We start from the raw sequence: 27,260 nt of genomic DNA, 5'->3' as shown, positions 1-27,260 counted from the left end.
AGTCCTGGTCAAAGAGCGATTTCTCAGAATGATGTCATGATAAATGAAAGATGGTGTGTTCGGCTAGAGGATTACTTGGTCGGAGGTGCGGTTGCTGCTCAGGCCCATGTCCTCGGTAGTATCCGAACACTCTATTTGGGGTTCATAGAATGATTTATACATCTCCTCGTGCGTCAGGCCGAGGAAATTCTGAATAGTGCATGGTCCTTCTGGGTTGAACTCCCACATGCGGAGGGGCCGACGTTTGCAAGGCTGGACTCGATGAACCAGCATGACTTGCACCACCATAACCAGACTGAAATCTCCATCGAAGAGATCTTGAATGCGGCTCTGCAGTATAGGCACGTCCTTGGCTGGACCCTAGCTCAGCCCTCTGCTAATCCATGACATCAGTTGTGGTGGAGGGCCCAAGCGGAAAGTAGGGGCAGCCACCCACTTGGCACTTGTGGGAGCTGTGATTTAACACCACTCCCGTTGCCATAATTCGGACACCTCTGGAAAGGAACCCTTTGGCCATGGAGCTCCAGCGATCTTGCTTATTAATGTGCCTCCACACGCTACATGCTGCCCCTCGACCATCTTCGGCTTCACGTCAAAGGTCTTGAGCCATAGGCCGAAGTGAGGGGTAATGCGGAGGAAGGCCTCACATACGACAATAAATGCCAAGATGTGGAGAAAGAAGTCCGGGGCTAGATTGTGGAAATCTAGCCCGTAATAGAACATGAAACCCCTAACGAAGGGATCCAGAGTGAGGCCTAGACCTCGGAGGAAGTGGGAGATGAACACAATGTTCTCGTTGGGTTCGGGAGTAGGGACAACCTGCCCTCGGGCACGCAGTCGATGCGAAACCTCGACGGTCAGGTATCTGGCCTCCCTCAACTTCTTGATATCCTCTTCCGTAACGGAGGAGGGCATCCACCAGCCTTGAAGGCTAGATCCGGACATGATTGAAGGTCCGAAGCACCTGACCTGGGCTTTGGATGTTAGAACTCGAGGCGGGGGAAGGATTCAATGGAGCACGGGAGGAAAAAAAAGTAAAAGCCTTGTCCCTTTATAAAGAGGGTGAATATCAAGCGTCCTCCTAGTGGCCATTTAGGACTTGCCTAAAATCTAGGAGTCCTAGGCACGGTTGGGTTACCCACGACCGTATTGATGAGAATCCTGTAATTAGGGGAACACGATCTCTACTTTGACAAGACGTGTCAAGAAACCGCCTCGCGTTATGTGTGGAGCTGGTTGAAGAAAAATGGTTCGAATAATCACCAAGCCATGGCCTGATGTCATGTTGCCAAAGCGTGTCAGCAGATTAAGATTTGTGGAAATATTATTCTCTCAACGGTGGTATGTGGAATTTATTTTGCAGGGTCGGACACTATCCTGCTATTCAAACTCTTCTGTGATGTGTTCGGAGGAGGAGCCTGCCTTGCAATGCCGAAGACGACACTGCGCGCCGGACTCATCGTCATTGAAGCATGGTTCAGGGGCTACTGAGGGAGTCCTGGATTAGGGGGTATCCGGACAGCCGGACTATAACCTTTGGCCGGACTGTTGGACTATGAAGATACAAGATTGAAGACTTCGTCCCGTGTCCGTATGGGACTCTCCTTGGCATGGAAGGCAAGCTTGGCAATACGGATATATAGATCTCCTTCTTTGTAACTGACCTTGTGTAACCCTAACCCTCTCCGGTGTCTATATAAACTGGAGGGTTTTAGTCCGTAGGACAACATACAATCATACCATAGGTTAGCTTCTAGGGTTTAGCCTCTCTGATCTCTTGGTAGATCAACTCTTGTAATAATCATATCATCAAGAATAAATCAAGCAGGACGGAGGGTTTTACCTCCATCAAGAGGTCCCGAACATGGGTAAAACATCATGTCCCCTGCCTCCTGTTACCATCCTCCTAGACACACAGTTCGGGACCCCCTACCTGAGATCCGCCGGTTTTTACACCGACAGTCTGGTTTTTGTCTTTGTTTTGCATTTTGTTCATGTCATGCATTTATTCTCATGTCATCTTGTGCATCTCATTTGCATTGATGTTCGTCTCATGCATCCGGTCATTTTCCCCGTTGTCCGTTTCGCATTCCGACACTCCCACAGGCCCCCATTGCACCCCTCTAAGCTCGTTTCGTGAGTGGGAGAAAAACTTTCTCGGAATGGGTCGAGATTTTTCGAGTGGCCTTGGTGCATCACCGATAGATCGCCTATCAAATTTCGTTCCATTTGGAGGTCGTTTGATGCCCCAACGGTTAACCGGGTAACCATAAAATTTTCTCTCTTGTTGTAGCCCAACACCCCTCCAAAACAGCCCACTAGCCCATCTAAACCCCCTCCATGCTCTCAGTCGTTGGATCACGATCGTGTGGGCAAAAACCGCACCTCATTTGGACTCTCCTAGCTCCATCTACCTATAAGTATGTGTCTCCCCTCGAAAATCCCGGATGAAACCTTAGCTTTTCTCATCTTCATCGCCGGACACGTCCGGATCCCACCAGACAAGTCTCCGCCGCCGCCCGCAGCTAGTGGCGTGCTGCCACATGGCGCTGCCGCCACCTCCCATCGCGCCGGCCCGCCTGGCCCGAGGATGGCCCTGCCGGGCGCCTCCCAGGCCCCGAGCGCTCCGCGCCTTCACCGCCCGAGCGCCGCCGCCCTTCGCCCGCGCCGCCGCTCCCAGCCCTCGCCGGTCCCCGCTGCCTCGCCGTTGCTCGCCATCCTTGCCACAACATCACGGGGCCACGCCGCCCCCGCACCGTCGTATCCTTCCTTCGGCCACCGGAGCTCCTACTACCCCCGTCCTCTACTGCGAGTCCGCCGCACCGGTCGTCGTCTTCCCCATCAACTCCGGCGACCCAACTCCGGCCACCCTCGATCCACACGCTGAAGCCCTAAATCTAGAAATCTGAGAGGTTGAAATTCTATTAAGTCCCGAATCCCTGTAATTTTTATGCCATCTTCATCATGCTATATCTCCATGCCCGTGACTCCGATTCATGCATATGATATGTCCAAAAGTTTTTCTCGTGATGCTCTTCATGTTAGTGTCACTCGCATGCGTGTTGCTGTCCATTTTTATGAGATGATCATAGTTTCCAGAGTGCTATAAAAGTTTGTCTGCTGGAAGTTAACAGAACTTGGTGATTTGTCATTTACGTTGCATTTTGTGTGTGCATCCTATGAGCATGATGTCAACATGTTTTACGAGCTCCAACATGCCATATTTACAGGGGTGCAAGTCATGTATTTCTGTGATCTATGTGGGGACTAGCACAAGCATGTAAAGTAGACTTCATAATGTTGCTGTTTTTCAGACAGTGGTTTTGCCAAGTCCTTTTCCTGTTATATTTTGATGCTATGTAAACTTGCTGCTACCATGAGATCCATGCATATTTTGAGATAGTTCGGTAAGCATGTTTGTTTGATGTAATATTGATCTATCTATTCTTGTATCTTGTTGTAATTATGGATCACTCTGGCATGTCATTTCCTAGCTCTACATTTGCTAAATATTGTTCGTGGAAGATTGTTAACATGTTATTCAACTTTGCCATGGGTGTTGCTAGTGATGCATGTACCCTATGAGCTTGCTATTGCCATGTTTATCTTCTTGAATAGGTCTACTTCATGTTGGTTACCTTGCCATGCCATGAAATGCCTTATGGTGAGTGATTTGAGCTTGCAAAGTTGCTATCATGAATCTTTTCCTGCCATGCTCTGTTTTTCTTCCAAGTCTGAAACTGTTCATTTAACTTGCCATGTTTGCATGGGTGCTACCATATTTTCCATGCATCTTTGGGTTAAGGTCATTAAGGGAGTTTTGTTTTATGTCTTTAGTACTAGCATGCCATGCCTTTGTTTGCCATGATATGTTCCTGTAGCATGTTTTTTGCAAGCTCTAAACTTTGCTTCCTGATGTTGTTTTGACATGCTTAGTATTTTCTTTAAGTCTGAGAATCTGATATCATTTGCATTTTTGCCATGCTAGTTTGAGCTTGTTCTAGTGATAAATAGCAGAAGCTTAGTGTGTACTATATGGTCATATGCTTTGTTGCCATGTTGGAGTATTGTAGCATAGTTTCTTGCTGCATTCTAAGAGCTATCATGATGTTAATCGCACATTTGCGTCATTCTTGTATTGCTTGTCATTTGCAAACCGTGCATCCGTTTCTGGTGATCCTTTTATCGATTTCGGCCGAAACCATCTCATCTTTCCAACGACATACTTGGGTTGCCAATCTGATCCCTTTTTCATTCTTTCCCTTCTAGGGTACCCTTATGCAGTGCACATCATATCATGCATTCCATGCCATGTCTTGCATCATGTTGCTTGTCCATTGCACCATGATTGATTGTTTTTCCGTATCTTGTGTTCTTGCTTTGGGTAGAGCCGGGAGACGAGTACGTGAACGAGGAACCTATTGAGTACGCTAATGAGGATCAAGTTTTCGATAACTCTGGGTACATTGCAGGCAAGATGACCATACCCTCGAAGGAGAGGAGGCAGCCACTTCCTCTATGTTCTTTGGGCGGTAGGGGAGGAAGATGGGGGCTCGCTTGGTTGGTGGGCCCCACCAGCCCGCGTCCACCCTCCCCCGCGGCTTACAAGTGTTCAAACCCTACCGACTGGGCCTCAGAGGTAGGGTTGACAGTGTATGAGATATGTCGTTTATCTATCTGGCATGGAGAAGTTGCCTACCACAAGGGGCCTCGACGGTAGGTAGTTATACCCTATCGCCATCGACCCAGGCGGTAGGAAAATGTTAGGGTACCAACCGATCTATCAGACAATCTCAACTCCGATTACAATTAGCCACAACTATTATTCCGATAGGGGAAGAAATGGGGGAGGTACAGAGAACCGCCGTTCGTCCTGCTCCAAGCCAGGATGCCTTCACTCGTCTCGCCTGTGGAGATAAGTTGGTGGAGCTGTTGGGCCAACTCTAGCTAGTACACTCGGGCCCAGTGAACCTCATGTTGGGCTGCAAGATGCGTGCCGGCTTCTGAAGATGCGCCTTGGTCCATAGCCTTCTTCCTTGCCAGGTCTAGTCACCATGGCATGCTTGCTGCGTGTTGCTGCCACGGCGTCATCCCCTTCGTTAGTTTGTGCATTGACATCCACTAAAAAAATACACTTCCGTGATGATACGTGTTTGTCACAATAGGTCACATTTTCTGTCATGCATGTACATCCATGATGATTTTATGACAGAATCAAGATATTCATACATGTGCTATCGTAGAAGTGTTCCATGAGATTGCCAAAATTATCATCAAGGAAGTGTCCACTTCCATGACGATAAATCGTGCGTCACAGAAGTGCTTTCGTCAACAGTGACCGACATGTGGCATCCACCATAACGGGTCACCGTTAAGCTATCTGGTTCCTTTTTGGATCCGATAACGCGTTAACAGCCAAGACCAATGGGGATTCTCCACGTGTAAAATTCTCAATGGTCGGAGTAACCACGTGTCGGCACACCGTTGGGATAGATGTCATCCACTCATTGGACCGAAGGTGCCTATGATTCATCAACACGTGGCACGACCCAATAGAGGCCCATTCTAGTGAAAAGGCCAGCCTATTTGACTTGGTCAAAAGGTAGTAGGCCGGCCCACGGAAAGCCTGTTAACGGCCTGTTTGCATATAGCCTATTTACAACCCGCTAACTCATGGCCTACCAGAATTTGGCCTAGTAGTGTCATTTGGGCTGTCCAATATGATACCAGCCCATTGAAACTTCCAGCCCATGTATGGCCCATGATGTATTTCGGCCCATAGGAGGCCCTTTGTAACTCTAGGCCCATTAAAGGCCCGAGATGAAACTGGCCCATAATGAACAGTGTATCACTTTATAGGCATTAACAACCCATCATTCCGTCGGCCGTTTTGAGCCCGTGTTAACTTTTGGCCTTCTAAGGGCCCATTTATTCTTGGGCTCATTTCTAGATTAGTTACGGTCCGTTACTAGCCTGTTCCGTTTGTGGGCTAAATTCAGCCCGTGGTTACATTCGGCCCGTTAACCTATTGGGCTATTTTCATAGCGTTATCAAATATGGCCAATTAATGACCCATTATGGTCCACGAATAGTACGACCCATTTTTGGCGAAATGACTATACGCCCCATAGAAAGCCCATGGATCCTACGGCCTGTAGAAGGCCCATGGATCATACGGCCCATAGAAAGCCCATGGATCCTACGGCCCGTAGAAGGCCCATGGATATTACGGCCCGTAGAAGGCCCATGGATCCTATGGCCCGCAGGAGGCCCATGGTTACAACAGGACGTGTGTTGCCATGGTTATTGTGGCCTAGTTACCAAAAATAGGTTATTGTGGCCACCAGAAAAACACGGAAAAAGAACTGAAGTGACTACAAGCAAACATCTAAACAAGATAATAAGGAAATAAATAAGCACGCAACTAACGCTAGGCTATTACGACTATTACACATATTACATCCACTGGGCATGAAAATTCGCCTCCAGTGCAAATATAGGGAACAAAGCAGCATATTACATACAATGGCCATCTAAATTGGCCATCAGTGCAAATTAACGCGGCAGCAAAACAAGTCCATAACTGAAACAACTTCAGAAGAGATCAAGGAACGTTATCCTGGGTATCCACCATACTGGCAATAAGCTTAGCAAGCTTATTAGCTTTGTCCTGTTTGGCGCGAAAATCCTCCAACGCTTGCTGTTGCACTAGAAAGTATGCATCTGAATGCTCCAGGGACATCCATAGTCCTTCCTCTTCTTGTCGTAGCTCAACTAATCGATGTCTTTCAGCTTGTAGTTGAGACTCAAGAAACCGAATTGATTTAGAAAGTGAGTTTTAATAGCTTGTGCCAGCGGTAGTGGGCAGTAACTCGAACACTAAACCAAGACAGGACTTTGGGGTTGTCTCACTATCTTCAAGATAGTTTTCCTTAGCTGTTTTATCAGCTTTGTTGGAGAACAACAAGGATGTCTCACTATCCTAAACCTTATCTGCATTACTTCCTTTACTATTTCTTAATAAGGCACTCTTCCCCAATATTCTGCTAGCATTCCAAAAGAAGAAATAAGCAGACACAGAGAAGGTTTAGCATGTACTAGTACATGAAACTCATTTCGGTGAACCAGTTCATTAGTAAGGTGGACAAGATTAAACTACCAAGTCTTCTATTTCCAAGTAGTACATTATAAAAGCATCAAACAAACATATATCTATGTCCTATGGTCACTGCATTGTCTTGCCAAATCAAAATAGAGACACAGTTCAAATCATATAAGTTCAAGAGAAAGCAACACTGAAAGAATACAAAGCGTGGCAAACTACACGGCACAACAAGATTTCAGATGGGTACCACGGGTCTGCATGTACAACAACACTATTGGCTCTATTTTGATGCTAGTAATGTGCATGATATGAGAAGTCAACTATATACACAATTGAAATTGAAATCAACAGAGCTATTTATAAGAGCAAACCTGTTAAAGAAACATGCGTAAACATACTTGTAGTGCCATTGGAGTTTCGATTGGATCCTTCCATTTAAAAAAATGTTTGTATGAGTAAATACAGTTATACAAGAGCAAAGCAGTATGCACGATAGCAATGTAATCTTAAATGAGAACAGTTGTTCTTCAGGTTTATGCACTTGTTCTACATGAACAGAGTACAGTAAGACACAAGCATATAGTACTTAAAAAACAAGCTCATCGACCTTACCACATTCTTTGTTAGGGACCAGTACAGAACAAGGCGTTCCCAGTCATCATCCAGTAAATGTGTCAGTGAAGTACATTTTCTTCAGGTAATTCTGATACTGCCACCAAGCATTCTTGAAGATAGCAGAGGTATTAGCACATGTTACCTCATCATGAGTTTCCAAATCGGTCCTTCTCTATAGAGAAAAATGGGAAAATTTGTTGCATTATAACCATCATGGAGGAAGAACATATGGGATAAAGCAAAGTAATTGCCATGAATAACATTACTTACACATAACTCCTAGATAAACACCTGCAAACTGGCATTTTCCTTCATCTTCAGTATAATATTTCCATGATGGGAAGATACACACATAGGATTTAACAACATCAAATGCGATAGATGCTAAACTATGAATGGCTGGTTGTGCTTCCTCCACAGGAATAGGTGTACTAACTGGTGGAGTTGGGGTTCGCCATTGTAACACCCCGGATGTAACTTTCCATGTTTGTAACTCTAACTCTTGCCATTTCCGGCTATGTGATATGATATTCCCTTCGTGGTTGGCTTTTGTCTTGGTTTTGCATTTTGTTCATGTCATGCATTTCATCTCATGTCATCTTGTGCATCTCAGTTGCATTCATGTTCTTCTCATGCATCCGGTCATTTTCCTCGTTGTCCGTTTCGCAATTCGACACTCCCACATGCACCCGTTGCACCCCTCTAATCTTGTTTCGTGAGCAGGAGAAAATCATTCTCGGAATGGGTCGAGATTTTTCTAGTGGCCTTGGTACATCACCTATAGACCGCCTGTGGCCACCCTTGACCCACGCGCCGAAACCCTAGATCTGGAAATCTGAGAGGTTGAAATTCTACTAAGTTCCGAATCCGTGTAATTTTTATGGCATCTTCATCATGCTCTCCATGCTCGTGACTCCGATTCATGCATATGATAAGTCGAAATGTTCGCCTCGTGATGCTCCTCAAGATAGTGTCATTTTCATGCATGTTACTGTCCAGTTTGATGCCATTATCATAGTTGCAAGAGTGCTATAGAATGTTGTCTGTTGGAAGTTAATAGAACTTGGTGATTTGTCATTTACATTGCATTTTGTGTTTGCATCCTATGAGCATGATGTCTACATGTTTTATGAGCTCCAACATGCCATCTTCACAGGGGTGTAAGTCTTGTATTTTTGTGATCTATGTGGTGACTAGCACAAGCATGCAAAGTAGGCTTCATAATGTTGCTGTTTTCAAACACACTGGTTTTGCTAAGTCCTTTTTCTGTTATATTTTTATGTTATATAAACTTGTTTCTACCATGAGATTCATGCACACTTTGAGATAGTTCAGTAAGCATGTTTTGTACATGTGGAATTTTGCTATCCATTCATGCCTCTGGTTGTAATTATGGATCACGCTAGCATGTCATTTCCTTGCTCTACTTTTGCTAAATATTGTTCCTGGCAGATTCTTAACATGTTATTCAACTTTGCGATGAGTATTGCTAGTGATGCATGGACCCTATGAGCTTTCTCTTGCCATTTTTAGCTTCTTGAATATGCGCACTTCAATTTGGTTACCTTTACATGCCATGAAATGCCTTGTGGTGAGTGATTTGAGCTTGAAAAGTTGCTATCATGAATCTGTTCCTGCCATGCTCTGTTTTTCTTCCAAGTGTGAAACTGTTCATATAACTTGCCATGTTTGCATGGGTGCTACCATATTTCCATGCATATTTGGGTTAAGGTCATTAAGGGAGTTTTGTTCTATGTCTTTAGTACTAGCATGCCATCCATTGTTTGCCATGATATGTTCCTGTAGCATGTTGTTTGCAAGCTCTAAACTTTTCTTCCTGATGTTGTTTTCACATGCTTAGTATTTTCTTTAAGTCTGTGAATCTGATATCATGTGCATTTTTGCCATGCTATTTTGAGCTTGTTCTAGTGAGAAATAGCAGGAGCTTAGTGTGTACTATATGGTCATATGCTTTGTTGCCATGTTGGAGTATTGTAGCATAGTTTCTTGTTGCATTCTAAGAGCTATCATGATGTTAATCGCAGATTTGCATCATTCTTGTATTGCTTGTCATTTGCAAACCGTGCAACCCTTTCTGGTGATCCTTTTATTGATTTCGACCATAATTACCTCATATTTCCAATGGCATAATTGGGTTTCCAAGATGATGCCTTGATCATTCTTTCCCTTTCGGTGCACCCTTATGCATTGCACATCATATCTTGCATTCCATGCCATGTCTTGCATCATGTTGCTTGTCCATTGCACCATGATTGATTGTTTTTCCGTTGCTTGTGTTCTTGCTTTGGGTAGAGCCGGGAGACGAGTACGTGAACGAGGAACCTGTTGAATACGCTAACGAGGAGCAAGCTTTTGACAACTTTGGGTACATTGCAGGCAAGATGACCATACCCTCGATATCACTTCTATCTTTGCTTGCTAGTTGTTCGTACTATCTGTATGTCGTGCTACCTACCACCTGTTATATCATGCCTCCCAAATTGCCATGTCAAGCCTCTAACCCACCTTCCTAGCAAACCGTTGTTTGGCTAAGTTACCCCTTTTGCTTAGCCCCTTTTATAGCGTTGTTAGTTGCAGGTGAAGTTGAAGTTTGTTCCATGTTGGAACATGGTTATGTTGGGATATCACAATATATCTTATTTTTAATTAATGCATCTATATACTTGGTAAAGGGTGGAAGGCTCCGCCTTATGCCTGGTGTTTTGTTCCACTCTTGCCGCCCTAGTTTCCGTCATAACGGTGTTATGTTCCTTGATTTTGCGTTCCTTACGGGGTTGGGGTTATGGGACCCCCTTGACAGTTTGTTTTGGATAAAACTCCTCCAGCAAGGCCGAACCTTGGTTTTACATTTGCCAACCTAAGACTTTTCCCTTGTGTTCTGCAGACCCGAGGGTCATCTTTATTTTAACCCCCCTGGGCCAGTGCTCCTCTAAGTGTCGGTCCAGACTAGAGCCACTTGCGGTGCCACCCCTTCACCCGAGGTCTTCGGTTGCCATACGTAGTGTTCATCTGGTGTGCCATGAGAACGAGATTGTAATGGGCTAAGTTGGGACACCCCTGCAGGGTTTTGAACTTTTGAAAGCCGTTCCCGTGGTTATGGGCAGATGGGAATTTGTTAATATCCGGTTGTAGAAAACCCGACACTTAACTTAATTAAAATGAATCAACAGCGTGTGTAACCGTGATGGTCCCTTTTTGGCTGAGTCCGGGAAGAGAACACGGTCTTGTGTTATGCTTGAACGTAAGTAGTTCTAGGATCACTTCTTGATCTTATAGCTTCTCGACCGTGCTTTGCTTCTCTTCTCTCTCTCATTTGCGTAAGTTAGCCACCATATATGCTAGTGCTTGCTGCAGCTCCACCTCAACATCTTTTCCTACCCCTAAGCTTAAATAGTCTTGATCGCGACGGTGTGAGATTGCTGAGTCCCCGTGACTCACAGATTACTTCCAAAACCAGATACAGGTGTTGATGATGCCAATCTAGGGGATGCGACCAAACTCAAGTGGGAGTTCCACGAGGATTCAGGATGTTACTATGTTCCCTTTCCAGACGATCAGTAGTGGAGCCTAGTTCGGGCGATCGGGGATCTTATGCATTTGGGGTTGTCTTTATTTTAGTTCCGTAGTCGGACCTTGATTGTATTCTGGATGATGTAATGCTATATTGATGTATTGTGTGAAGTGGCGATTCTAAGCCAACTTTTTATCTCTTTCTTATTTAGTACATGGGATGTGTAAAGATTACCCCTCTTGCGACATGCCTACTATGCGGTTATGCCTCTAAGTCGTGCTCTAACACGTGGGAGATAGTCGCATCGTGAGTGTTACAAGTTGGTAATCAGAGCCTTCCCCGACTTAGGAGCCCCTGCTTGATCGAATCGCTGGTGTTGTTGAGTCTAGAAAAAATGTTTTGAGTCTTTTAGGATTATATATATCGGAGAGTAGGATTCTATTACTCCTCGGTCCCTTCGTCGCTCCGGTGAGGCTTCCTGACATAGAGTTTTGACTCTTCTCTCCTCAAATTTCACTAAAAAATTTTTTAGGATCACGTGGGTATCTTGGAATCGTTCCGATGGTTTTGTGATGAGAACATTGTTCTTGGTGCCTCCTAACATTTAGGGGTTGTGGCAGTGTCCCAGGGAGTTGAGCTCCGACGTGTTGTCGTCACAATTTTATCGTTGCAATTCTGGAATACCTGAGTTCGCCGACATCGAAAATCTCCTTTATGCAGTTGTTGGTGAGATAACCTCGACGCCACCCAGTACTAGGGCGGGAGTTCGGGAGTATTGCTATAACTCGTATAACGGATGCTTTTCGAAGGTTGAGGTAAATGATTTCCGAAGGTTTCTTGGTTATGTGTTGAAGGATGGATACAGATGGATGTAGGATTTGCTAGTTTTGGGTGAGATATTATGCTTCCCCTGTATCCCCAACACCTGATTGCATAACCAGAATGTTTTATAGGTGGTAATTCATGTAGCTCTAGTATTTCTTCCTGCAGATATTTGGTTTGTGATTGGGTAATCCTACCAATTATTTGTTCACGTCCGTACCTTGTTGTTTTATTCATCTACCTCTATCTAAGTGGCCTCTCATTTATGGAAGTGTGATGATTTACTTTGGAATTCATTCGTTCATCCTTATTCGAATGTTAAGGCTATACGTTGCAATTTCGATCCATTTGATTCAGCTTGAATATATGTCTTTCAAGATGCTAACGGATGTCACCCTCTTTAGGATGGCTCCTCCAACGCGTCAGAATCCGGAACCTCTGCCACCACCTCCACCTCCGGAGGCATGGCAAGCTATCATGGCCGCTACCAACGCCAACACGCAGATGCTTATGCAACTCTTGCAAGAGCGTAACCAAGGAAATCAAGGCCATTGCAACAATCAAGTTCCGTTTGCTACCCTCAACTAGTTCCTCACAAACCAGCTGAAATCTTTCAGTAACTGGTCGAGGCCACAGACGCTGACGATTGGCTTGTGGATATCTGCAAACATTTTGACTGTAGCAACGTCAGACCTGAGGACTTTGTCAAGTTTGCTTCGTTCCAACTCAAAGACCAAGCTGCTGAGTGGTATCAATAATACAAAGATTCCAGAGGAGGTCGTGTGATTACCTGGAATGATTTCTGCCGAGACTTCAAAGCTCAACACATTCCTCAAATTGTTGTTGAGAGTAAGCGTGAGGAGTTCCGCAATCTGAAGCAAGGCAGTATGTCTGTTTACCAGTACAACATCATGTTTCAGAGGCTCGCTCGCTTCGCCAAACAAGACGTCCCTGACGAGAAGAGCATGATTTATCAATTCAGAGGTGGCCTCAGAGAAGATCTGCAACTAGCTCTCGTTCTTTTTGAGCCGAAACAGTATGATGAGTTCTAGAACATGGCACTAAAGCAAGAGGTTGCTCAGCTCAAGTGCGATGCTTCTAAGAAGAGAGTCAGGGATGCAACTCCTTCTTCTTCTTCAACTCAAGTGATAGCTAAACAACAAAAGTTCTGGTTGCCTCCTCCTCCTCTGTTCCGTCAGCATTATCAGTAGAAGAGCAAAGGTGGCAATGGATCTTCCCACCCACCCAACCCAGGCTTTCAGAACAAAGCTTCGTCTCATGCTCCAAGGTCAAGTGCTCTGTATCACCGTCTGCTCTCAGAGGTTACGTGCAACAAGTGTCAGCAGAAGGCTCACTATGCAAACAAATGCTTCAACCAGAGGCGTCTTCCGCCTCCTCCTCCTGTGAGATTTGTCAGCAATGCAGTGGTCAAGCATAATCCCAAGCATGCCAAGGTCAACATGATGAACGCAGCTCAGGCAGAGGACTCTTCAGAATTGATCATGGGTAACCTTCCAGTTAACTCCATTCCTGCTAAAGTCTTATTTGATACTGGTGCATCACATTCTTTCATGTCATTCCCATTTGCATCGGAGCACATCTTTGACACTAAGGCATTACCTAAAGCATTGCAAGTTGTTTCTCCGGCTAAGCGTTTGAGATCTACCATGATGGTTCTGAATGTCGGTATCGAAATGGGTGACTACAAATTTGTGGCTTCTCCAATTGTTCTTGGCAACTCTGATATTGATCTAATTCTCAGCATGGACTGGCTTTCTAAGCACAAGGATATGCTTGATTGTGCTGCTAGAGAAATTCAATTGACACACTCTTCTGAGGAAGTGATCATCTATGCCGCACGTGATGAAACCATTCGACTATTTTCTCTCAATGAGAAGGGCGAGTGGAATGCCATCTCCCAGATTCCAGTCGTTTGTGAATATCAAGACGTCTTTCCAGAAGAGCTTCCTGGAATGCCTCCTCACTGGCCAGTTGAATTCGTCATCGATCTTGAGCCTGGCACGGAACCTGTTTGCAAACATCCTTACAAGCTTGGACCAAAGGAATTGAAGGAATTGAAGAAACAGCTCGATGAACAAGAGCGTCTGGGTCTGATCAGACCGAGTTCATCTCCATGGGGTTGTGGTGTTCTTTTTCTCCAGAAGAAGGATGGCACGGACCGACTTTGTGTCGACTACCACCCATTGAACAAGAAGACCATAAAGAACAAGTACCCACTTCCCAACATCAATGAGCTTTTCGAGCAACTCAAAGGTGCTCAAGTATTCTCCAAGCTTGACCTTCGTATGGGCTATCATCAGATTCGCATTCGTGAACAAGATATCGCCAAGACAACATTCAGAACAAGCTATGGTTCCTATGAATACACTGTCATGTCTTTCGGCCTTGTCAACGCTCCTCCAACTCTCTCTCGCATGATGAACTTCATCTTCAACCCTTACACAAATGACTTCATCTTGGTGTATCTCGATGACATTTTGGTCTTTTCCAAGAACAAGGAGGATCATGCCAGGCACTTGAGATTGGTGCTAGACAAACTCAGAGAACATCAGTTCTATGCGAAATTTTCAAAGTGCGAGTTTTGGCTCGATGAGGTTCTCTACCTTGGACATATCATCTCCGCCAAGGGCATAGCTGTTAATCCTGAGAAGGTGTCTGCAATTGTGAATTGGGAACCGCCTCAGAATGTGAAGCAGCTCCGCAGCTTTCTTGGGCTCGCGAGCTATTGTCGAAGATTCGTTGAGAATTTCTCTAAGATCGCGAAGCCTCTTTCCAACCTCCTCCAGAAGCATGTGAAGTATGTTTGGACGCCTGAATGTGACTTCGCTTTCAACACCCTCAAAGAGAAGTTAGTCACAGCTCCAGTCCTGACTCCTCCTGATGAATCCAAACCATTCGAGGTTTTCTCTGATGCTTCCCTTCAAGGTCCTGGTGCTGTGTTAATGCAAGAGAAGAAAGTTGTGGCCTATACCTCTCGCTAGTTGAAGCCCAATGAAAATAACTACCCCACTCATGACCTCGAGTTGGCGGTAGTTGTCCATGCTCTTTTAACATGGAGACATATCTTGTTGGGAAGGAAAGTGGACATCTTCACTGATCATAAGAGTCTCAAGTACATCTTCACTCAACCCAACCTCAACCTCAGGCAAACTCGTTGGGTTGAAATGATTCAAGAGTATAATCCGAGTATTGAATATACTCCAGGCAAGGCCAATGTCATTGCAGACGCTTTGAGCAGCAAGGCTTACTTCAACAGTTTGATTCTCAAGCCCTTCCAACAAGATCTTTGTGAAGCTTTCTGCAAACTTAATCTCCAAGTTGTTCCTGAAGGATTTCTTGCCAATCTTCAAGTCTCTCCTACTTTGGAAGATCAAATTCGTGACGCACAACTTCTGGATGCCATGGTAAAGAAGGTGAAGAATGGGATTGCCAAGAGCCAACCCAAGTACAAGTGTTATCGCCTTGATGACAAAGATACTCTTTTCTTTGATGATCAAATTGTGGTTCCTAAGGGTGATCTATGTAAAGTCATTATGAACGAGGCTCACAATTCACTCCTATCTATTCATCTTGGAAGTACAACGATGTATCATGACCTCAAGCAGTCGTATTGGTGGACTCGAATGAAGCGCGAGATTGCTCAGTTCGTGAATGAATGTGATGTTTGGAGAAGAGTGAAAGCAGAACACCAATGCCCAGCTGGTCTCCTCCAACCTCTTGCTATTCTAGAATGGAAGTTTGACCATATTGAGATGGACTTCGTGAATGGATTTCCCAAGTCCAAGCGTGGCAATGATGCTATCTTTCTCGTCATCGACAAGCTTACAAAAGTGGCTCATTTTCTTCCTATCAAAGAATCTATCACAGCAGCTCAGTTGGCAGAGCCATATACCTCCAGGATTGTCTCTTTGCACGGCATTCCGCAGTTGATATCTTCAGATCGTGGAAGCATCTTCACTTCTAAGTTCTGGGACTCCTTCCAGAAGGCCATGGGCACCAACATTCGGTTCAGCACAGCCTTCCATCCTTAAACTAGTGGACAAGTCGAGCGAGTCAATCAAATTCTTGAAGATATGCTCCGGGCTTCTGTCATTTCCTTCGGTATGAAGTGGGAAGATTGTCATCCATTTGCCAAGTTCTCCTACAACAACAGCTTCCAAGCGAGTTCGGGCATGGCCCCATTCGAGATTCTCTATGGAAGAAAGTGTCGTACTCCTCTTAACTGGTCAGAGACTGGTGAATGCCAACTTCTTGGCAATGACTTGATCACAGAGGCTGAAGAAATGTGCAAAGTCATCCGTGAAAATCTCAAAGCCGCGCAATCGCGTAAGAAGAGTTACTATGATAGCAAGCATCGTGACTTGGCTTTCGAGATCGGAGACCATGTCTACCTCCGCGTCTCTCCAATGAAAGGTACTCGTCGCTTTGGTATCAAAGGGAAGCTTGCCCCTAGATACGTGGGTCCTTTCAAGATCATTGACAAAAGAGGCGACCTGGCCTATCAACTTGAGCTTCCATCCAACTTTGCAAATGTGCACGACGTGTTTCACGTGTCTCAGCTTCACAAGTGTTTCAAGACTCCTGACCGAACCATCAACTACGAAGAGATTGATCTCCAAGAAGACATGTCTTATCATGAGCATCCCGTTGCTATTCTCAAAGAAACTGAGTGCAAGACTCACAACAAGTCTATCAAATTCCTGAAAGTGAAGTGGTCACACCATTCGGACCGAGAAGCCACCTGGGAACGCGAGGACCACCTCTGTTCCGAATATCCGGAGTTCTTTTAGTCCTAGATCTCAGGACGAGATCCTTTCATAGTGGTGGAGTGTTGTAACACCCCGGATGTAAACTTCAATATTTGGCAATCTATCCAACCTTGTTCTTCATCCAATTCCATGTGGGTTTAATCCTTTTTGGTCTCCTTTGTTTTGTTTGTTGTTCTATTTTTACTTATTGCTTTTGTTATCATTACTTGTCTTCTTCTTTATGCACTTGCCATCTTGTGTTGCATCATGGCCTCACCTTAGTGTTGCATTTGTGCTTCTTGGCATGTTGCATTTCATCATCCTCTTCATGTGCATTGTGTGATCCATACATGACCACCTCCATGAATCACCACCTATCCTTCTCTTCTCTTTCTTTTTGCAAGTGCCATCTTGCCCTCCTCCATAAATGTTCATCTTCTCCCTATAAATCTTGCATCATGTCCTAAACCCCTCTGCCAAGTTTCTCCTCTTTTGGAATTGTTTTGGTTAGGTTCAAAAATGCCTCAAGTTTGGATATTATTCAAACTTGTTTTATTTTTCTATCTCTAAAAGTGCACAAAGCAATTTATTAAAACAGGGTATAATTCCAGGGTCCTGAGGATATTTTCATATCTCTCACAAAACCCCTTAATCCTTCTGTGCTATTGGCTCTTTTATTTCTGTTTGAAGAAATGGAAAAAGTACCAGAGGGAGAGAGAGAGAGCACCAGCAGCAGTGCAGCCCAGCAGCACTCCTGCAGCCCTTTAGCCTGCAAGCAACAGTTGCATCGTCCTCCTGTACGGTAGCTCATCTACAGGAGCCATGTCGACGCCCCGGTCGATTTGACGGTCGTCCGGCGTCCTAGAGGCCTATAAAACATGTCCAAACCCTACCACGGCCTCTCCTCTAGCCATTCAGACCCTCTCCTTCCTTCGCTGCCGCATGGGTAAGTCTCCACGCCCACGCCGTCGCCCTGCCCACCATGACCCAAGCGAGCAAGGGCTCGAGCTTGGGGTAGCCGTCCACGTCGCGCCTCTGACCCTCCTGTTCTCATGGAGAGGACCGTCAACTACCTCACCGTCCCCTTCCACGAGGCGCGCGATGCCATGGTCCCTGGATTGACCTCCTCGGCCCCGTCTTCTTCCTCTGCTGCATCTACTTCTCGGACCCGAAGCCTCACCCCCCAAGTTCAGAACTGTCTTGCGTCGTCTCCGTCGAGTCCCCGGCCTCGTCTTCTTGTCCTAGGTGAGCTCGGTAACCTCCCCTCCTGTCACACCCTAGCTAGTCATGCATCAGAGTGTGTGCATCATGTTTAAAATTCCATTTAATTTGAAATGGGGATTTGTGAAACCCTCAGAATCATTTCTGAAAATGATCCAAATAAAAATTTCTCCAAAAAGGTCCAAAAAAATGCTCATGTTGCTCTCTGAAAATATTGGACAGAGATAAAAATCAAATCAATATTTTTAAGAGCTCATAGGTATTTATTTTGGGCATTTGGATTTAATGCATAAATATTTGCATTGGAAATATATTAGTTATATATATTAATATATGTCCAAAAATTATGCCATCTGTTGGGGAGCTCTGGAATAATATATCTAGCTCCTGCAAAAATTGGCATAAGGAAATAAAATGATTTAATATTTTATTTAAATCAAAACAAATGTCAGAAATTAGAAAAACAAAAATAAATAAAAGGAGGAGCTTACCTGGGCTCCTCCCTGTCCGGCCCAGCCAGCTGGCCGGCCCAGCCAGCAGGCGGCCCAGCCCACCACTGCAGCCCTCCGTCGTCTTCCTCCCCTCGCCCCGAAGCTGCTGCGTGCTCGCACGCGCACGGCCGCGCGGCCACCTCCTGCTTGCCGACGAGCTCCTGGCCGCGTGGACGACTTCCGCAGGCCGTCCCAATCCCCCTGACCCCCCTCACTCTCCCGTGCACCTCTTCCCTCTCTCCCTGCTTCGCCTCCCTCGCCCCCTCTCCTGAAGCAGAGCGCAGCCGCCGACGCCGTTCGCCGTAGCTGCAGCCACCGCCCTTCCCTCGTTTCCCCGACTAGCCCAGAGGCTCCGCCTCGACCCCCTCTTCCTCCCCACCGGTCCACGGGCCTCCGGAAGCCCTGCATCGCCGCCCACGTCGCCGTTCCCCTCCTCGGCCACCGGAGATCGTCGCCGTCGATTCGAGAGCTACCGGACGTCCCCGAGCCCGCTAACCATCCCTGCAGCTCCGCGGTGAGCCGCTGACCCGATTCCCCCTTGCCCCGTCGTCCCTAGCATCCTGTAGTTGCCGTCCCCTTGAGCTCCGAAGCTCGCCGCCGCCGTGCCTCGTCGCCGCCGTGGCTGGAGCCGTTGTAGCTCGAAGCCGAGCACACCATCGTGCTCCACACCTCACCAGGAGCACGTAGCACGCACCAACGCCTCCCCTAGCGCCCTGCATCGCCTAACCCGCCGTTGGCCGAACTCCGGCCGCCGCTCACGAGCTCGCCGTCGTCGGTACCGGCCACCTCAGGCACGGCCACCACCACCGTTCGACGCGCGGGAGCAAGGGCTCTCCAATGAGCCCAAGCACGGCCTCGCCCGTGCCCTGTAGCGCGTTTCCGTATCGCGCCGCCGTCTCGGGCCTCGCCGGCGTCATGTCGCCGGTGGGTTTGACCTGTTTGACCTGGGGTTTGACCCCCCCAGGGTCACTGACGCGTGGGCCCCGTCGGCCAGGTGGTCAGATTAGTGCTAATCACTGTTAGTCAACCCCCCTGACACTGACCAGTGGGCCCCAGCGCCACTAATTCCTAATTAGAATTAAACTAACCCTGTTAAACCCCCCTGTCACTGACGTGTGGACCCCACACGTCAGGTTTGACCCCAGCCAGCCGCAGTTGACCACTGACGTCATGCTGACGTCATGCTGGCGCAATATATATATTTCTGGATTTAATTTAAATCAGGAAATTCCAGAATATTATTTAAACTTCAAAAAATTCATAACTTTTATTCTGTAACTCCAAATCAGACAAATTATATATGAAAAATGATCAGAAAAATCCAATCTATCCATCTGTACTATTTTCATGCATGATCAGACAAGTTAAATTGATGTTTTAAGCAGAACAAGGAAAAGCACTTTAAAAGGCCATGTTTGAGTTTGAAATTTGAATCTTTGATTCAAATTTGTTCAAACCATTCTGGTTTTAGTTGCATTAGCCCAACACACTCATATTGCCATGTTTCATGCATGCATCATATTGTTGCACATTGTTTGGTGATGGTTGTGTATCGGTGTCCTTTGCGACAGGTTCTGCCTCCGAGGAGTACCGTGATTACCCTAACGAAGAACCATATCAGTGCATCGACCCATCAGGCAAGCAACCAACCATTTGATCATATCGATACAATCCCATGTTCTCTCTCCTGCTCTCTTTTACTGCATTAAGACAACGCGTTTCAAACTGCTGTGTGCTACGGTAGTTGAACCCATTTCCTCTGCATGACCTGTCATTGCCACAGTAACTAGATGAAACCCACTAGCATGTGTAGGAGTTGATTGAGCCATATGTATGTGTTGTTCCTACCTTGCTATGCCTGCTATGCTTAGAGTCGTGTCAGGTCTGGTTCATCTGGGTGATGGGCTAGAGTGAAATGTTTATGTCGGTAATGAGAGTGGTGTGGTGAACACGATTTGGTAAAGGTATCGATGAGAGGCCATGTAGGAGTACATGGTGGGTTGTTTCATTGAAGCCGACCTTAAGCACTGAGATCTGTATGCGTGATTTAAGATACAGCTACTACCATGCATTGGGCCCTAAAATATGACCCCGCTCGACTTCTTATTCACCCTAGCTCTCTGTCCAGGAGTTGCAAGTAGTTTCTGGTGTTTGTAGCCTACTGGAGGCCGTGGACAGCGCTGACCGTAGGGGTGGGCTGTGATGCGGTAGGTACGTGGCACGGTGTACCGAATACCCGTTAGGTATCTCGGGAACCCTGTTCACATCGTTCGGGGCCGTATGGGAAACCTCGGCCGGACTCCCTGCGGATGGAACCTGAATAGGCGATAAACCTGGACTAGAGGCTTAAGTGTTTAGGTAGGTCGTGGTCTACACCCACGTCGGCTTTCGCTTGAAGTCTGCCGAGCACATGTCGTGTGCAGACGCTAAGTGGTGGAAACATGTATGAAGAAGTACACCCCTGCAGGGTTATCATGATCTATTCGAATAGCCGCGTCCGCGGTGAAGGACTACTTGGTTGCCTATACAGTTCATAGACAAGTAAATGGAAACTACTAAAAGCCTCAAGATAAGTGTGAGTGCCGAGGATGACTCTTCCGTAGGAAGACGGAGGCGGATCCTCGGTAGTGTATTGAATTGGTGAGTAGTGGACTCGTGTGCGCAAAACCATTTCAAGTTGAAGTATCGTAGGATAGTCTAGCCAAGAGTCAAAGCTGGCTTGCTGCAATAACTCCACCAACCCTTCTTGATAATATGCATGTATGTAGGATCTGATGTAAGTCTTGCTGAGTACCTTTGTACTCATGTTGCTATAGTTTACATTTTTACAGAAGACGCTGCAACCCCTTCTGATGGGTTCTATGTAGACGTTGACATCAACGAGTAGGCTAAAGGCCCAGGTGGTGACCCTGAGCTTGTGAAGGACCATGTAGTATAGCTAGGTTTTCCAAGCCTCTTTTATTTTACTAGTTGTCTGTACCCAGACAAGTTACTTCCGCTGCTGGTTTGTATAACTGTATGACTTGAATGTTGGGTTGTGAGACCCGTACCTTTGTGTATGTTATGTATGGCTCTCTGGGCCTTAAATAAAGTACTTGTGTCGTAGAGTCATGTTGTGATGCTTCGTTGTATTTGCACATATCGAGCATATTGTGTGTATGATTGAAATGCTTGATATGTGTGGGATCGGACTACCTAGTTGTTTATCCTTAGTAGCCCCTCTTACCGGGAAATGTCTCCTAGTGTTACCGCTGAGCCATGGTAGCTTGCTACTGCTCTGGAACACCTAGGCTGGCCGACATGTGTCCTTCTTCGTTCCTGTGTCTGTCCCTTCGGGGAAATGTCACGCATTGAGTACCGGAGTCCTGTTAGCCCGCTATAGCCCGGTTTACCGGAGTCCTGCTAGCCCAGTGCTACAGCCCGGACCCACTTGCTGATGACCGACACGTTCGAAGCTGGGTCATGGATGCCTGTCCCTGTAAGTCTGTGCCACTTTGGGTTTACGACTAGTCATGTCAGCCCGGGCTCCTTATCATATGGATGCTAGCGACACTATCATATACGTGAGCCAAAAGGCGCAAACGGTCCCGGGCAAAGGTAAGGCGACACCCGTGGGGATACCGTGCGTGAGGCCGCAAAGTGATATGAGGTGTTACCGGCTAGATCAATGTGACATCGAGTCGGGGTCCTGACAGCGTTGGCATCAGAGCCGGACTGCCTGTAGGTTCTCCAAGCCAAACTGGTCGATGTTGAGTCTAGAAATTCTTTAGTTATATGTAGGGGAATTGTTTGTGGGTTGGAACGTAAGGCTCTTTTTACTCCTTTATCTTATGACATTCTGATCTGAGTCAGTCCATTCTTCCACCAGGGGTTAAGGAATTAGGATCTGTTCTCTCTATCAGGATCACGTGTTACTAATCAGTAGTACCTTATAGGTTTGATGGATACAAGCCTAGTTCAGTTCTTCTACCATATTATGTTGTTAGGATGGTCTCAGAACTTTGATATGATGATGTTGAGTGTGTACGAAATCCTTTGTCAAATGTCTCAAAATCCATCTTGAGCATTTACAGCTGTTATGCTGCCGAAATTTTGCTAGAAATTCTAATGCCTTTGCATTATGATTGTGCTTTCAGATGGCCACTCGCGACCTCAATCAAGTGGTTCGCCTGACTCGATGCCTAGATGTACCCGGCCATACTGCCAAGTTGGTCAGGGTAATGACTGAGGCTGGATACCGCTGGTATCCTGAGTACACGGTCGAAGAGCAATTCCGAGACTTTAATCAAAGCCAGTATCTCTGCACTGTCAGGATATTTCCATCTTATCCTGGATCCACCGAGCCCCTTCACTGCTCCTATGGACTCGGGGTTACTATTGAGATGGCTGTGCAGGATGCCGCCTACTCTATGATGACCATCATGCGAGTCAGGTCTAGTCTATTTCGGGACTCTGATTTCCGGTATATGCCAGGATCACTTCCGGGAGCACAAGGGTATCTCCAGGCTATCTATGCTGACCCCACCCAGGAGGATTCACGGACTCGCACCACTGCTGAGATGCTCGAGGATAAGGACCGTGAAAATCGGGCCTTGAGGTTAGAGCTCTTCAATACCCGTGCTGACCACTGGGCTACTTTGACTCGGTTTGCACCGGCGGTGCAAGCTGGATATTCAGTTATGCGCGATCTCTATCCTGTGAGATCTTCTCTGCCAGACGTGATGGGTTGGCGTGATGTAGGAGGCATCACCCCACCTCGCGGTCCCCGCAGGCCACCGTCTGTTGGTCCAAGGCCTCATCCTAGCCCCTATGGTCCACAAGCTCCACGAGATCGTCTGTTTCCGGATGATCATGTTGAGCTTCCAGGCTATGGAGGTGACTTCTACGAGGACTACTACGGATCGGTCTGAGTTAGTGGTAGTATCACTAGTTCGCACTAGCCGTGTCGTCTATCGTCCCGCATGACTCGTGGGATATGACCTAGTTTGTACTCTTTCCGGAGGTGTAGAAAAATAATGTATAGGAGCTTGGGATGCCTCCGATGAGATGTAATCCTCTTTTCACCGTAATAGTACTTTGTTTGGTCTTGTACTAAACCCTGTATGGTGTGTATGACGATGGAATAAAAGAAGCAGTTTCGGTATCTACCATGTCATACGGATGATCATCTTGCATTCGGAGTTATTCCTTACATTTTGTATCCTATGTTGGAATTTTATCATCCTGACTAAATCATTGTCTTGTTTACCTAGGATGGTCAACACGCGCACTAACCCTGCTCCTCAAGAGCAGGCCGAAGGCAGTGAAGTCAGGGATGCAAATCTGCCTCATCCTCCTTCACTAGCCGAGGTTATGATGGAAGCTGAGAGAAACAAGCGGGAGACCAACCGTTGTTGGAGCGTATTGAACAGAACGCAGCACACCATCAGAGGACTAACGTGGTGTCACTCAGTGATTTTATCAAATTACATCCACCCACGTTCCACCACTCCGTCGAGCCTCTCGACGCTGATGACTGGCTTCGCAGTATCTCTCACAAACTGCGTTCCGCGCTGGTAGTGGAGGCTGACAAGGTCACCTTTGCTGCATATCATCTTGAAGGCCCCGCCAGTCTATGGTGGGAGAATTATGGAGCTATGCGCCCAGCGGGCCATGTCACTACTTGGGCTGAATTCAGTGAGGCTTTCCGTGAACATCACATTCTGGAGGGTCTCATGGACCGTAAACGTGAGGAATTTTGCAGTTTCACCCAAGGCCGACTTTCTGTGGATGCCTATAGCAGGGAGTTTGGTAATCTCGCACGATATGCAACTGAGGAAGTGTCTACTGATGCCAAGAAGCAAGCAAGGTTCCGTAAGGGCCTTAGTCCTGAGCTTCGCCGCGACCTCCGTCTGCATGAGTGCACATCTTTTCAGAAACTTGTTAACAAAGCCATCAGTGCTGAAACTGGTCAGACTGACTTTGACGCAACACGCAAGCATGGCCGTGACATGGGTTCCTCATCCGGTGCTGGTCCTCAGAAGCGCCGCGTGTGGGTGCCCAACACCGCCCTGCCACCCAGGTTCACACCGAGGCCATCTTTCCAGGCGCCTCGCCCCGTTCAACAGTCTGCACCCGCCAAGCCCTATGGGGGTCCAACCAACAATGCTCCTCCACGTACCAGTTCCGTAACTTGTTTCAAGTGTGGGGAATCTGGCCACTATATGCGTGAGTGTCCCCAGACCAACCCCAACCAGTCTGCTAAAGCTGTTGGCCGTGGCAAGCCGACATGAAAAGTATTCCACGCCAAGCCGGTCACCGCTTCACGTGGCCATGTCAACTGTATCTCTGCCGAAGAAGCTCAAGAGGATCCCAACGTCGTTCTCGGTACGCTTCTTGTTAATTGCCACCCGGCATCTGTTCTTTTCGATACAGGAGCCTCTCATTCTTTTATATCTGAAAATTATGCTCGTTTTCATAACGTCGCATTCAGTGATATGCCAACCTCTATGGTAATTCAAACTCCGGGATCCAAATGGCAAACTTCTAGAGTAAGCCATGGAAATGAAATCCAAGTCGACAGAGTTGTTTTCCTCGCGTCTTTGATAGCCCTTAAATCTTCAGATATTAATATCATTCTGGGTATGGACTGGATGTCAGCTCATCATGCCCAAATTTATTGCTTCTCTAGGACTGTTCAACTCACCCATCCTTCGGGGAAGATAGTCAATGTCTTGACCCGAATAGCCAAGCGACAATTATATTCTCTTAACGCTAGCCCTTTGCCAGACCTTGAGGACATTCCGATAGTCCGTGACTTCCCGGATGTCTTCCCAGAGGAATTGCCAGGTGTTCCACCTGACAGGGATGTTGAGTTCGTAATAGACCTCATCCCAGGAACCGTTCCGATTGCTAAAAGACCCTATAAGATGGCACCCCTAGAACTAGCCGAGCTTAAGAAACAACTCGATGAGTCCTTGAAAAAGGGTTTCATCCAAACTAGCTCATCTCCGTGGGCTTGCCCCGTCCTATTCGTCAAGAAGAAGGATGGTACGGACCGGATGGTTGTAGATTACCGACCTGTCAATTTGGTCACAATCAAGAACAAATATCCACTTCCCAGGATCAACGACATGTATGATCAGCTCGCTGGATCCTCAGTCTTCTCCAAGATGGATTTGAGGTTGGGCTACCATCAAATCAAAATCAGAAACGGGGACATTCCTAAAACGGCCTTTGTTACTCGTTATGGCCAATACGAGTACACCGTCATGTCCTTCGGATTAACCAATGCTCCAGCCACCTTTTCTCGGTTTATGAACTCAATCTTCATGGAGTATTTGGATAAATTCGTCGTGGTTTACCTCGATGATATACTCATCTACTCCAAGAACGAGGAAGAACATGCCGAACATCTAAGGCTAGTGTTGAAGAAACTTCGAGAGCATCGCCTTTATGCCAAATTTTCTAAATGTGAATTCTGGTTGTCAGAAGTGACCTATCAGGGTCATGTAATATCTGGTAAAGGTATTGCTGTTAACCCTGAGCGAGTTCAAGCCGTCCTTAATTGGACTCCACCTGAATCGGTCAAGCAAGTTCGGAGTTTTCTGGGCTTAGCGAGCTATTGTCGTCGTTTTGTCGAGAATTTCTCCAAAGTTGCCAAACCTCTAACCGAACTCCTCAAGAAAGATAAGAAGTTCGAATGGACTCCACAATGTGAGCACAGCTTTTAGGAACTGAAAAGACGCCTGACCTCTGCTCCCGTACTGGTACCGCCAGATTTCTCCAAGGACTTCATTATCTACTGCGACGCCTCGCGACAAGGACTAGGTTGCATTCTCATGCAAGATCGACACGTAATTGCCTACGCTTCACGGCAATTGCACCCACATGAGGAGAATTATCCTACTCATGATCTAGAGCTTGCAGCCGTAGTCTATGCACTTAAGACCTGGCGACATTACCTCCTCGGTAATCGTTGCGAAATATTCACTGATCACCAAAGTCTGAAGTACATTTTCACCCAACCGGATTTGAATCTCAGGCAAAGACGTTGGGTTGAATTGATCACAGACTTCGACTTAGGAATAACCTACACCCCAGGGAAAGCCAACGTCATGGCTGATGCGCTAAGTCGTAAATCTTATTGTAACAACCTGATGTTACAACAAAGTCAACCGCTTCTCCATGAGGAATTTCGGAAGCTTAACCTTCACATTGTACCTCAAGGTTTTCTTTCCACCTTGGTAGCAAAACCTACTCTTACGGATCAAATCATCGCTGCCCAAAAGCGAGATAAGGGAATATCTAAAATCAAAGAGAACATTGCTAGCGGAGGTGCTAGTTGTTTCTCCACAAATGATCATGGTGTTGTGTACTTTGAGAACCGTCTAGTGGTTCCCAAGAACCAGCATCTACGGCAGTTGATCCTTAAGGAGGCTCATGAATCTCCTCTCACCATTCATCCCGGTAGTACTAAGATGTATCAGGACCTACGCCAGAGGTTCTGGTGGACTAGGATGAAGAGAGAGATTGCTCAGTATATTGCAAATTGCGACGTCTTTCGTCGTGTAAAAGCAGAGCACCAACGGCCTGCTGGCACCCTTCAACCCTTAGCTATTCCTGAATGGAAATGGGATAAAATTGGTATGGATTTCATTACCGGTTTTCCCAGGACCAAGAGAGGGAATAATGCTATTTTCGTCGTTGTCGATCGTCTTTCCAAA

The sequence above is a fragment of the Triticum dicoccoides genome, chromosome 4A (genome assembly GCF_002162155.2).
Source record: "Triticum dicoccoides isolate Atlit2015 ecotype Zavitan chromosome 4A, WEW_v2.0, whole genome shotgun sequence".
NCBI lineage: Eukaryota > Viridiplantae > Streptophyta > Magnoliopsida > Poales > Poaceae > Triticum > Triticum dicoccoides.
The sequence above is the reverse complement of the archived record's forward strand: the minus strand, read 5'-3'. Positions refer to the sequence as shown.